The 11,418-nt window shown below is 45.2% G+C and overlaps 1 long non-coding RNA gene across 1 annotated transcript; it reads left to right on the forward strand.

Annotated features, from left to right (window-relative positions):
* The first annotated feature begins 9,705 nt into the window (after window positions 1–9,705).
* On the forward strand, window positions 9,706–10,933 carry LOC121439914. Its single transcript, XR_005973306.1, has 2 exons — window positions 9,706–9,757; window positions 10,745–10,933. It is a non-coding gene; the product is annotated as an uncharacterized LOC121439914 (long non-coding RNA).
* Window positions 10,934–11,418: the final 485 nt, after the last annotated feature.

Raw genomic sequence — 11,418 nt, forward strand, 5'->3', positions numbered from 1 at the left:
CCTAGAGGATGTGGGCAACGATCAGAAGGAGAGGAAGTATGGAGGGAATTTTCCTGACATGGGGGTCCTGCTGGGACTCCGACATCACATGTCTAGCTTTTAATATGACACGAAGGCAGTCTGCTGTTTTAAGCCTCCAGCTGGCTTTAGGTCACTATAGGAAACAGGTTTACCTTTTTAGAATCCTTCCCATCACAGTGACTTATGAGAATGGGTGGGCAAGTGACCCCTTCAAAAGAGACACCCAGAACAGAAAACCATAGGTTGTGTGTGACAAGTCATGGGACAGATTCCTCTCACCTTCCAAAAATATTTTTACACATTTTTCTTTAAGAAAAAAAATCATATTCACCCAATAATGACAAGGACAGCACATGTCTGTGCCATGGACTTGCAGAGACACATCCATGTTCGTTCACTCATTTATTTGAATAGTTTTCTGTCTAAAACCATGTGTGGGATACAGTGTTGCCTGAGAAAGGTACCAATGTTGTTAAAGCGTTCACAGCCCCTGGCTTCGTAATCTGATAAATGTTATTTTTAAACACCTTGATCTTCCATTTAATCATGTGCAAACAAGACTAGTGATGCCCTTTCCTCGAGCAAGCTGGGATCGGATGAGGATGGCCCAGAAAGCAGCCGCAGAGAGCCATCGTGCACAGGGCTTTTCAATTCTTCACATGGTTTTTCAGGGTTTTTAAAGTGAAATTTTCTTTGGTTTTCTTCGCTTTATAATGACATCTCTCTTTCTGGATTCTTCTGTCTCTGTGGCAAGTATCTCTAAGGTATAGCTCTCTAAGATGAAGGAGATAATTTCATATTGATAATTAACTTTTTGTGCTGGCTGCAATGCCTCTACTTTCTCACACAGTATTTCCAATCTCTTGATATGTCCCCTCTTTCCCCTTACAACTGGGGTCCCTGGAAGGTGTTCTTCATGAGTCTTATGGTTCTAATGACCACATGACATTTCTGGTCCTCACCAATTTTCCCTTCTTTCACATGAGCAGCCATGCTCTCTGTTATGGCCCTTGTACCCCCTCCTTCCACATTGTTTACAGCCACAGGACATATCACTGTTCTGTCGTGAGGGATAATTGTCTGTATTCTGCCAATCATGTTTTAAATAAATGCTGATTGGCCAGGCAGGAAGTATAAGCAGGAAAACCAGACAGGAAGTATAGGTGGAGCAAAGAGTACAGGAGTATTCTGGGAAGCAGGAAGCTCCCTCGGCCACTCCTGTCCAGATCAACGAAGAAGCAGGATGTGATCTGCCTGGCTGGAAAAGATACGGAGCCATGTGGCTAACATAGATAAAAATAATGGGTTAATATAAGCTATAAGAGCTAATAAGTAGCCTGAGCTAATGGGCCAATCAGTTTATAACCTAATACAGACTCTCTGTGTGATTTTTCTCTGGGACTAAACCACAGCACCTCCCCCTTTTGTTTAAGTAAGAGAGTTGTAAACCTACTATGAAATTGTATACAATAAGAACAAATATCCTATTCTAACTAGCTTAAGTCTTGTATAATAAATAACTTGACCAAGTCATGAGAGGAAAGTAACTACATTTATATAGTCTTCAACCCCATCTAAGATCTGAGAAGGGAAATAATGTTACCTGAGAAATTAGAAAGTGCAATCAAACAACTTTCAAAACATGCAACAAATCACAGAGACAACTGGCTACCTGGGCAATCACCCAAAGTCAAGCTGAGGGATTGAGTCAAACAGCAGATATTCCCTTGTATTAGTCATCCTGAACCATTCCAGCAGCTGACTAAAGGGTGGAGTACCCTCTAAACGGGCTTTGCAACCCACTTCTCCTCTTGGGTTCCCCTATACTCTTTCACCTGTCCCCCAGAAGGGCCCAGATGTTTCTGGATCCCAACAATGACCAGATCTGGAGCTGTTTCCAGGAGGCTCCTTAGTAACCATGACAACAGACCTCTAAGCCTAGCTGTCCCCTTGGGGCCAGACCCTACAGTGAGCAGAGGCTCAAAGTCTTCATCACAGCATCGTCTGACTCCCTTCCTGGTCCCCATCCATCATTTGTTCCCTTTTTCTTCCCCATATCTTTATCAGAATTCTAATATGAAGGGTACATCCTTCTAGATTTTCTTTTAACAAAGGAAGGATTTCAGAAAGAGGTAAAGGCAGTGAATCAGGGGAAGTCAACCGAACAATATATTTTCCTCAGTTGAATTTATCAACTTGGCCCTAATAAGAAATATTATGGTTGAATAGAAACAAATGGAGAGAGAGCTTTCTTCCCCATAGTTTACAATTGTAGCAGCACAGACTCTCTGTCTACCATTTGAAACATCCCACGTGGGAGACATTCACAGTCTGAATCTCCACCAGCAATGTAATTCGGTACTTAAGAAAAATAACTGTGTGTCAGGCATTCCTGCTGGAGAAATGTTCCAAAGAAAGTCAGGTCCAGATAAAACAGCCATTTCAGCTGCGCTGACGCAGGAAGACTCCGGTTCATAGTTCTTTGTTAGTGGCTTTATCTGAGGTAGCTTTAAGGTTCTAAGACTTAAAAGGTCAGTTTTTCCATCTTTTCTCAAGTTTCTAAAATTTTTTTTTTTTAAAAAAAGTGGTTTTAAGTTGACATACAAAAGAAGATTCATCATTTTAATTCACTGGCAGACTATTGAGTGTCATTGCATGATAATCTGAAAACAGGATTCCTTCTTCAGTGAACGATTTTTTAATTATTCACGTGGAAGAAAGCTAACTAGCGCTATTCAAAAATAGGGTTTTATTGCGTATTATAGTATTATTAGTGTCGATTTATCCTTATTCGCACCTTTAGTCTGTAAACTGAGGTCGAATCTAGCCACTCTTAAGCAAAGAGCGCTGTGTGGAGGTTTTTATTTAAATCCCACCTAAAATCTGCCAGGAAAAAAAAAAAAAAGCATATGGGAGCTGACAGCCTGACGAGCACGTGCGTGCTCCAGTGCGCATGCTCCTGGGATGGTCCGTGGGAGCCTGATGAAAGCCGGGGAAAGAGCAGAAACAATGATTAACTGACACAGGCTGTGAATCAATTATCTCCATCCAACAGATCCGATATCAAAGCGAGCCGATGTCACTCTGTCAAAACTACAGCCCAGTAACAGAAGACAGCACCATGGCCAGCTTCCTCTCCGAGTGTTCCACCTGTGGGTAGGGAAGTGATTGAAAGACGCTTAGGTTCTCCGGCACTGGCATCCAGGTCTTGGTGCTCCCTCCTCCTGGGCCCGGGAGACACTTCTGATCTCAGATGCTCCCTGGTACTGCAATGTCTAACAAGCAGATATGAGCTGAAGTTTGCCCCTCCATCCCAGCCACACGGAAACGTCTAAATGTGTTTTTTAATTATCGAGCAACATATTGTTTAGTAGCAGATGAAGTCCCAGCAATCTTTGCAAGAAGAGATGTTTACAGGGCTATGAGGCTAAATTGGAAAAATGTAAATTAGTTGTGATTGAATAAGTATCACTGCTGGGCTTTTGTTCTTCCAAAGCAACCTTATCTTTCCTCTGTAATGGAGAGAGGCATAAAGACGGAAAGTTTCCCTCATCTAAGTAGCTTACCCTTTTATGTGGGAAACAACCTGCATATCATTTTAACAACGGATTTGTTTCTCTGTAAAGTGTGTCCTTTGTGTCTGCCAGGTACACTGTGGCCAGCATTCTGTTGTTGGGTAAAACCTGTAGAGTCCAATCTTGTGGTCTGTGCTTTGGCATAACTACGGAGGAACAAGAGGTGTAAGATGAGCTGGGAGGTTCAAAGATTCCATCTACAATGTGTAGGGGGAAGCGTGTGTGTGTGTGTGTGTGTGTGTGTGTGTGTGTGTGAATCAGAGAGGAGATAGCTCTGGGACGTGCCATCCTGAGCGAGACCCTGTCATTGTACAATCTCAGTGTCTGGTCCACTAACCTGAAGATGCTAGGCATTCAGTAGTATTTGTTGATCTAGTTTCTGTTTGTATACTCACAATCTTTAAAATATCAGAGACTCTGGGGCTGGAGAGCTGGCTCAGTGGATAAGAATGCTTACTGCTCTTGCAGAAGACCCAGGTTCAGTTTTCAGCACCCATATGGTGGTTACAGAACAACCTGGAACTCTATGTCCGGGAGACTTGACACCCTCTTCTGGTTTCCAGAAGTACCAGACACACATGTGATACACACAAACACATGCAAATGAACACTCATGTGCATAAAAAAAAATCTTAAAGACAAAACCAAGAAGCTCTAGGGGCTCAACACAATAAAAGGAAAAGTCCCCCACAGGTGCAACTGTTCAGGCCTTTCTGTGGGTGGCCTTGCTGCAGGCAGTGACCCAGGCATCTTCCCATCTAGGCAGGACTCTTGTGTCCTCTGGCTGTCATTGTCTTATACTCTATACTTCCCAAACAGCTAAACACAGAGCGAGAGGAGCATGTTTTGAATATTTAATTCTAGAAGGTGATGGTCAAAGTCGTCCTGTTAAGAACTGTTTACATGGCTCGGAAGACATGAGAGGGCTAGGAAGTGCAGTTTGTCTCATTGAGAGAGATCTCATTGTGAGAGATAAAGCTCTCGCAGTGAGTGAGTTTGGTGAGTATCTAGCCAAGCTTTGTCATGATAGAAATCTGATAAAAGTAGAATAAAGAGAACGATCAGAGAAGCCTGGGCCATGTGATATGTGTTAGTCAGTGGTCATAAACAAACACCCAGAAAGACCAAGGCCAGTGCAGCCACACGCAGCAGTTGAGTAACAGTGAAGGGTCACACCTAGAAAATGAAGACCCGGCTGGACCATGGTGGCAAGCGCCTTTAATCCCAGCACTTGGGGGGCACAGGCAGGAGTCTATGTGAGTTCGATGCCAACCTGGTCTACAAGAGCTACTTCCAGGACAGGCTCCAAAGCTACAGCGAAACCCTGTCTTGAAAAACCAAGAAAAAATAAAAAGAAAAAGAAAAAGAAAAAGAAAAAGAAAAAGAAAGAGAATGAAGTCCGGGGCCAGGTAATTTCTTAGTCTTCAAGGACCACTTAAGTATTGCTAGGAAAAGGAAGTGACATAGGAAGCTGGGGTTTGGGAAGGTGTCCTTGAGAGGGTCATATCCATAGGCCACTTCCAAGGTTAACCATTGAGGAGCTATAATTCTGAATTTCAGACAGATGACACTTGTTAGTTATGAGTCGCATAAGCTTAAAGCTACGTGGTACATAATCATGCTAGTATCTTCCATTGGTCAAGCGTCAATCATTTGCCAGGCACTATACACACATGCGTGTGCTCATACATGTGTGCATGTACACACACACTCACACGGCATCTCTTACTTTTTTACTCTTTCCCCAATCTACTACTTTTCCTTACTTTTCATGAGAAAAGAAAATTTAGAGAGGTCGTCCTGCCATGCATTCCGTGAGCGATAAAGCTAGGATCTGAGCACAATAAACCCAACCCTCTAGCCCAGGGTAAAATGCAATAGCATCTTTGCCCACACACCCTGTAAAACACATGCATATGTAAAATGAATATTTAATAACACAGTGCATCAAATAGCCATTGTTGCATAACAAACCTCCCCAAAATATAGTGCTTTAAAAACAATTCGTCACTATTTCCCACAGAGCTGTGGGTTGGCGGGGCAGTTCTGCTGATGTGGGCTAAACTTGGCTGGCTGGGGAAACTATCTTGCCTGTATCTATGAGCAGCCAGCAAGCTTACTGAGGGATCGCCTGATCCACAATGGCCTCAGATGGATGTTTTGGCTTAGTTCCCCTTGGTTTCTCCTCCACAGGGAGTTTAGTCCTGTGTTATTCACAAGATGATGGCAAACTTTAAGAAGAAACTAAAAACACACCAGGCCTCTTGAGGGCAGGCTTCAAATTGGCATACCATCATCCTTGCCTTGTTGGCCCAAGAGACCACAAGACCAGCCCTTATTCAAAAGCAGCAAAGGATGACCTATTTTCTGAAGGGAAGAGCAGAAAAGGCCTGGACAGAAAGAAGGACAGAGAAGGGAGCCTTTTTTTTTCCTTTTGGAATCTTACTACATCTAATATTTTCAGACATTTTTCCTATAAAAATAAAAAAGAGCAGGTGGGAGAACAGAGTGCTATCCTAAGATGTGGCTGCAATGGTCAATCTTTTTGTCCCCTGGCTAGGTTTAGACATACCTCCGAGTGTGCCTGTGATGGTGGTCCCAGAGAGAACTAACCGAAGAGGGAAGACCAATTTAAAAGTATGTGGCACCCTCCCAGGGGCTGGGTTTGCAGACTGAACCAAAGACCCAAACTGAGAATAGAGGCTAAGCACCGGCCTGCCTCTCTTTCTGCTTCCCGGTGGATGAGACCAGCGAGCACCCTGCCATCACAGACAGCACCGGTCCCCCATCCTGTGCCTTCCAAACCACGGTGGATGCTCTCCCCCGCATTGTGAGCCACAACCATCCTCTTCCTGCTTATGTTGCTTTGTGTCGTGTGCTTGATCCCAGTAACAAGAAAAGTAACGGCCACAATGACTTTCCTAATTAGCGCAACAGCACGGGAATCCTCTAAGCCGTCTGTGCTGTTCATTCCCATTGGCCTACGAGGTGTAGGAAAGGACAATGCACTAGGTGGATAAGTAGCTCTTTTATTTCGGGAGGCAGGGCTTGAAAATAACCGTGTGCTCAGGCACATGAAATAGCTTTGCAGTAGAAGATTTTTTTAAAAGGCAAAACAAAACTGAAAATTTGACTTCCTGTGTGCCCTGCAAAGGAAAGGGGGGTGAGGGAAGAAACTGTGAATGTGTGATGAGCAGCTGGCTTTTATTTTTAAACACATATTATTGCTACACAGATCGTGTGTGGTGTGTGTGTGTGTGTGTGTGTGTGTGAGAGAGAGAGAGAGAGAGAGGGGGGGGGGAGAGGGAGAGGAGGGGAACTTACTAAGAAACTCTAGCAAGTGGGGATATCATTTCAAGGGAGTGCTAATGAGATTGGCTCGATCTTTTCAGAATAAAGTGAGTCTCTTTCCCCCTTCAGTATATGGAACTGAGGAAAGAAACAGCAAATGCTGAGAGGAGCGAGTGCTGCAGAGTCTCCCTAGGTGGCCAAGAGACATTTGGAGCCCCTGAGCTGGGGCTTTAGTCGCTGAGAACAGATCATCCTACAGGGAAAACATCAGGACTGCTCACGTGGGAGCCTTCAGCACCTTCAGCACGTGAGCCTGTTGACGCTGAAGACTGTGCCCAGAGGGAGGATGACAAGGTCACTGTGGGAAGTAAGGTGCTGAGGGGCTATTACCTTGAGCTAGACAAATCCGAGCAAAATGAAAATGTAATACTCCCAGAGCCACATCCTGTTTCCCATGATCACTGAGGAGGGAAGTCGGAAATGGTAAGACAGTACACCCACAATCAAGTTGTTTTGTAGGGGTTTTGTTCTTATTTATTCATTTTCTCTGGTGTAGATGGGAGGTCCTGTGGACTGAAGGTGAGGGTCTGTGCACACTAACCAAGTGCTCTATCCCCACTCCTTGGCCATCCTGAAGGTCTTCCAGTGACTGACTTACTGAACCTATCGCTCCCACCAAGGCTCGGTGGGAAAACTGTTCAGGAAGGTGACAGAGGCAATGAGCAGCCATGACCACAGGCAGCTCTGTCTAAAGAGAACTGAATACAGCTGAGGGTGGGGGAGGGCCCTGTGCAAACCAACAAGCAAGCCTGTGGGCCAGACCGGCCTGTTGGTGCTGCTCTGTGGCCTCTGCTCCACCACCTTTGAACTGTCAACAAAACCAGCCACTCTCGCCCTTGTCCCAAATCAACACAAAGAGTCAACATGACTTTTTTTTTCTAATTACAGGTTTTACTCCTCTTTCTGGGAAAAAAAAAAGTTAAAACAATGTTGCAAAACTATGTGGCAATCTCAGGAAGCCTGTGGGTACATGACCGGCACCACTGAAACGTCACCTTAGGTTTTTCCACCCAGCTGAGCACACAAATCAGGAAAACAAAATATGTATTGAGGGGTAAGGAAGATGCTGAAACCTCCTGTTTTCTCTTGAAACATGAGATTTAGACGAAAAGGTCATTGTGGGTTTTTTTTTTATTTATTTTTTTTAGTTATATAGGTAGGATTTAAGTAATGCAGTTGTGAAGACAGACTATAGCTAGAGACCAGCGTGGTTCAGCTTTTGCACACTTTCGACGGAAATGGCAGCAAACAGACCCACGCTAGCTTACACATCCTCCCGTAAAGTAAATACAGAGAAATCCCCTGTTTTTCTCATTTAAAAGTCGCTGGAAACATGACTGTGTTCTTCTTGATCATTTTCCCACCATACCCCCACAGCATATCTGGATTTCTGATGGTGCTATTGGAGAAACAGCAATTTTCATTTGTTTTCTTAAGAAAGGACCTTACTGTCTTCCGGTGTGCCTCAGACTGGCCTGGAGTGTACCATGCCCTGGTGCAGAGTCTCATGTCCTGGGGTTACAGGCTCATACCTCCTCAATAGGATTTCTGTACCTCGATGGTAGGTGTCTCTGCTGATGCCGTAAGCAGGATCAAACCAAATTGAAAAAGTAAAAGACCAGGTTTATTTTGAGCAAAGCAACTTCCAGGTGACTTCTCCATCTCCAGAGATCAAGGTGGGAGTAGGGGCAGGAGAAATCACATGACCAAATTAAAACAGGGTGCTTACCTACCCTGTAGTTGAGGAGTGATGACTTGTCTTCCACAAGCTGGCAAACTTTACGTGGAGTTTGGGGGGAGGGGAAGCTACTGTGGGCACCAAGAATGTCAAACTGGGCTTTTTGGAGCCTTCCTTTTTTTGTGGAAGATTCTCTGAGAGGGTGGGATTTGGAGAAACAGGAACGGACTTTCACAGGAGCTGGAAGTTCCAGCCCAACACTCCTCACCTGGTGATCCAGAATTTTGTGATGTTCTGCATTAAGTTACAAGTGAAAATGTCCTCTCACTGATTGATAGCCATTTGGGTAAAATTAGGGCCATTTGTCTCCATTTTTGTTCATTTTGTTGATCTCCTTTGACCCTTGAGAGTCTTTGAAGGAAGTCTCCAGCCAGCATCAGCCCCGGCAGGGACGAGGTGAAACCCTCAGAAATCAGCTGTGTTCAGGGTTGCCGCTCTTCTCTCACGGATGCCATCAGCTGATTGCTGACACCTTTTGATTGAGATCATTTTAGGTCAGTGTGCTTTCCCCAGATTGCATCTAGCAAAATAAATGATAAAGGGTTTGTCCTATGAGGAACCCTGTGGCTGATTACTGGCTTTGGGGATGTTCTTGAGAAAGAGCTCCTCCGTTTCCAACACATTCTCTCTCTTCCTCTCTCTGGCACATAAACACACAAACACATACCAATCAGACAATCACCACGTTACTTAGTCTTTCAGAAAAGATCTAAGTGATGGAGGCAGGACAATGCTCTTAGCAAAACCTGTTTGTCGGTCCCCCGCCCTCTGTTTTGCACACTGCCTGCGGCTGTGGCTCTAGGCTGTTACCTGGTCTCTGCTCCACACTACAGTGATGTGGGAGTGTCATATATCAATCTGTTGATTTCATTGGTTAAGCAATAAAGAAACTGCTTGGCCCTGTGGGTAGAGTAAACAGAACAAAATGCTGGGAGCAAGAGGAAGTGAAGTAAGACTCCACAGCTCTGCTCTCTGGAGCAGACGCCTCAGAGAGACACCATGCTCCTGGCTCCTGGGCAGACGCACGCTAAGAAGCTCCGACCCAGGATGGACATAGGCTAGAATCTTCCCGGTAAGCGCACCTAGGGGCGCAACACAGATGATTAGAAATGGGCTAAATTAATATGTGAGAATTAGCCTAGAAGAGGTTAGATAGAAATGGGCCAAGCAGTGTTTAAAAGAATACAGTGTCCATGTAATTATTTCGGGGCATAAGCTAGCCAAGCAGGCAGCGGGGTGCTGGGGACGCAGGCCTGCCGCGCTCCTATTACTACACTACAGAGCCCTTCTCTGACAGGCACCTGGCTGGTGTTTCTCACTCTCGTCAGTGGCTGACAGCCCGATGTCTTCTCTCCACATTTGCCTTCCTCTCACAACCACACAGCACATGTCTCCTCTCCAGTCTCCCCCAGCACCCCGACGCCCCCATTTTTGCTCCTTGGGGTACAGTCTGATCTCGTGCCCCTCCTCGCCCCAGTTGCTTTTCTTGGGAAAATCTGCCCACTGCTCAGATTCTGCCAAAAAAGAAGTCCAGGTACTGGCAACCACAGAGCAAGAACCTTCCCTTCTTGGAGGGCAAAGAAACTTGGAAACAGCCACATCCAAGCCCCGCTATGCTACTGGAATGCAGCGCTTCTGAGACGTGGTGATTTGCATGTGTGTTTCCATGAGAACTTGGGCTCATGCTCCAGAAACAAGGTCGGCTGTTGGAGCTTTGTCTCCCTAGGAAACAGAGAAGCAGGCCAATGCTAGGGCTTCCCTAAGTCTTTAAGTAGAGAGAAAACACATTTTGAGTTAATTTTGGACGTGTCCGTCTTTAACCTGTCCTGATGATTCATAAACTAATTTCAGAGACCAATCAATCCTCTGGGTCGTGAAGTAGGACAGGGCTGGGCTGGGCTGGGTAATTCTTCTGCCTGGCTGGCTTCGCCTGAGAGAAGTCACCTGAATTCAGTGGGTAACTGGTCTTCCGTAGAGGAACCATGACCATGGTATTTCTGTGCCTATTCCCTGGTGGTAATGGCTCCGTTTTGGTTCTCTCCTCTCCCTATGCTCTCAGAGTCTCTCTCCAGAGTCTTTTCTGGGTCTTCAGACTCTTCCCACGGCTGCTGACTACGGATTCAAAAGTGGGCTTTCCAAAAGGCAGAAGAGGAATCTGAATGTCTTGAGAGCTGAGGCAGGAGTGGACCTGCCGCCTCTTCCATCTCATTCCCATGGCTATAAGTAATAAATACAGAGAATCTATGAAGATACAGCTCATATTCTTTTTTCTTTTCCTTAGCAGGAGTCGGCAAATTGTGTCTTTTCAGATCAAAGCTGACCCTCCACGCATCATTACAGATACAGGTCTGTGGAAACAGCTGGCATTATTAGTTACATATGCTGTCTATGGCTGTTTTCACACGATTGTAGCTGCTATGGAGATTGCACAGATCACGTAGTCTAAAACATTTACAATATGGCTTGTTCTAAAAATAATAATTTTCTGATCGCTATTCTGTAGTCGCTTATCATGGAACAGTTCCTTTATGGGCTGTGCCTAGCAGTCGGGGCCGAGGGGACAGAAGGAGGGAAAGGGCACCTGTAGTCTGCTTTTCCCTTGGCAGGTGTAACACTATGGCAGGTGAGCTAAACTGACATCCTTGTGTGTAGCCTGTGGGGTTGTCAGGCCCTGTTAGCTTCAGCATAGTGCACATACAGGCGGACAGTCCTGGGAACAGTTTGGAAAGTTTA

The sequence above is a fragment of the Microtus oregoni genome, unplaced genomic scaffold, assembly GCF_018167655.1.
Source record: "Microtus oregoni isolate MIOR12 unplaced genomic scaffold, Mior012 000064F_ref0000363, whole genome shotgun sequence".
Lineage (NCBI taxonomy): Eukaryota > Metazoa > Chordata > Mammalia > Rodentia > Cricetidae > Microtus > Microtus oregoni.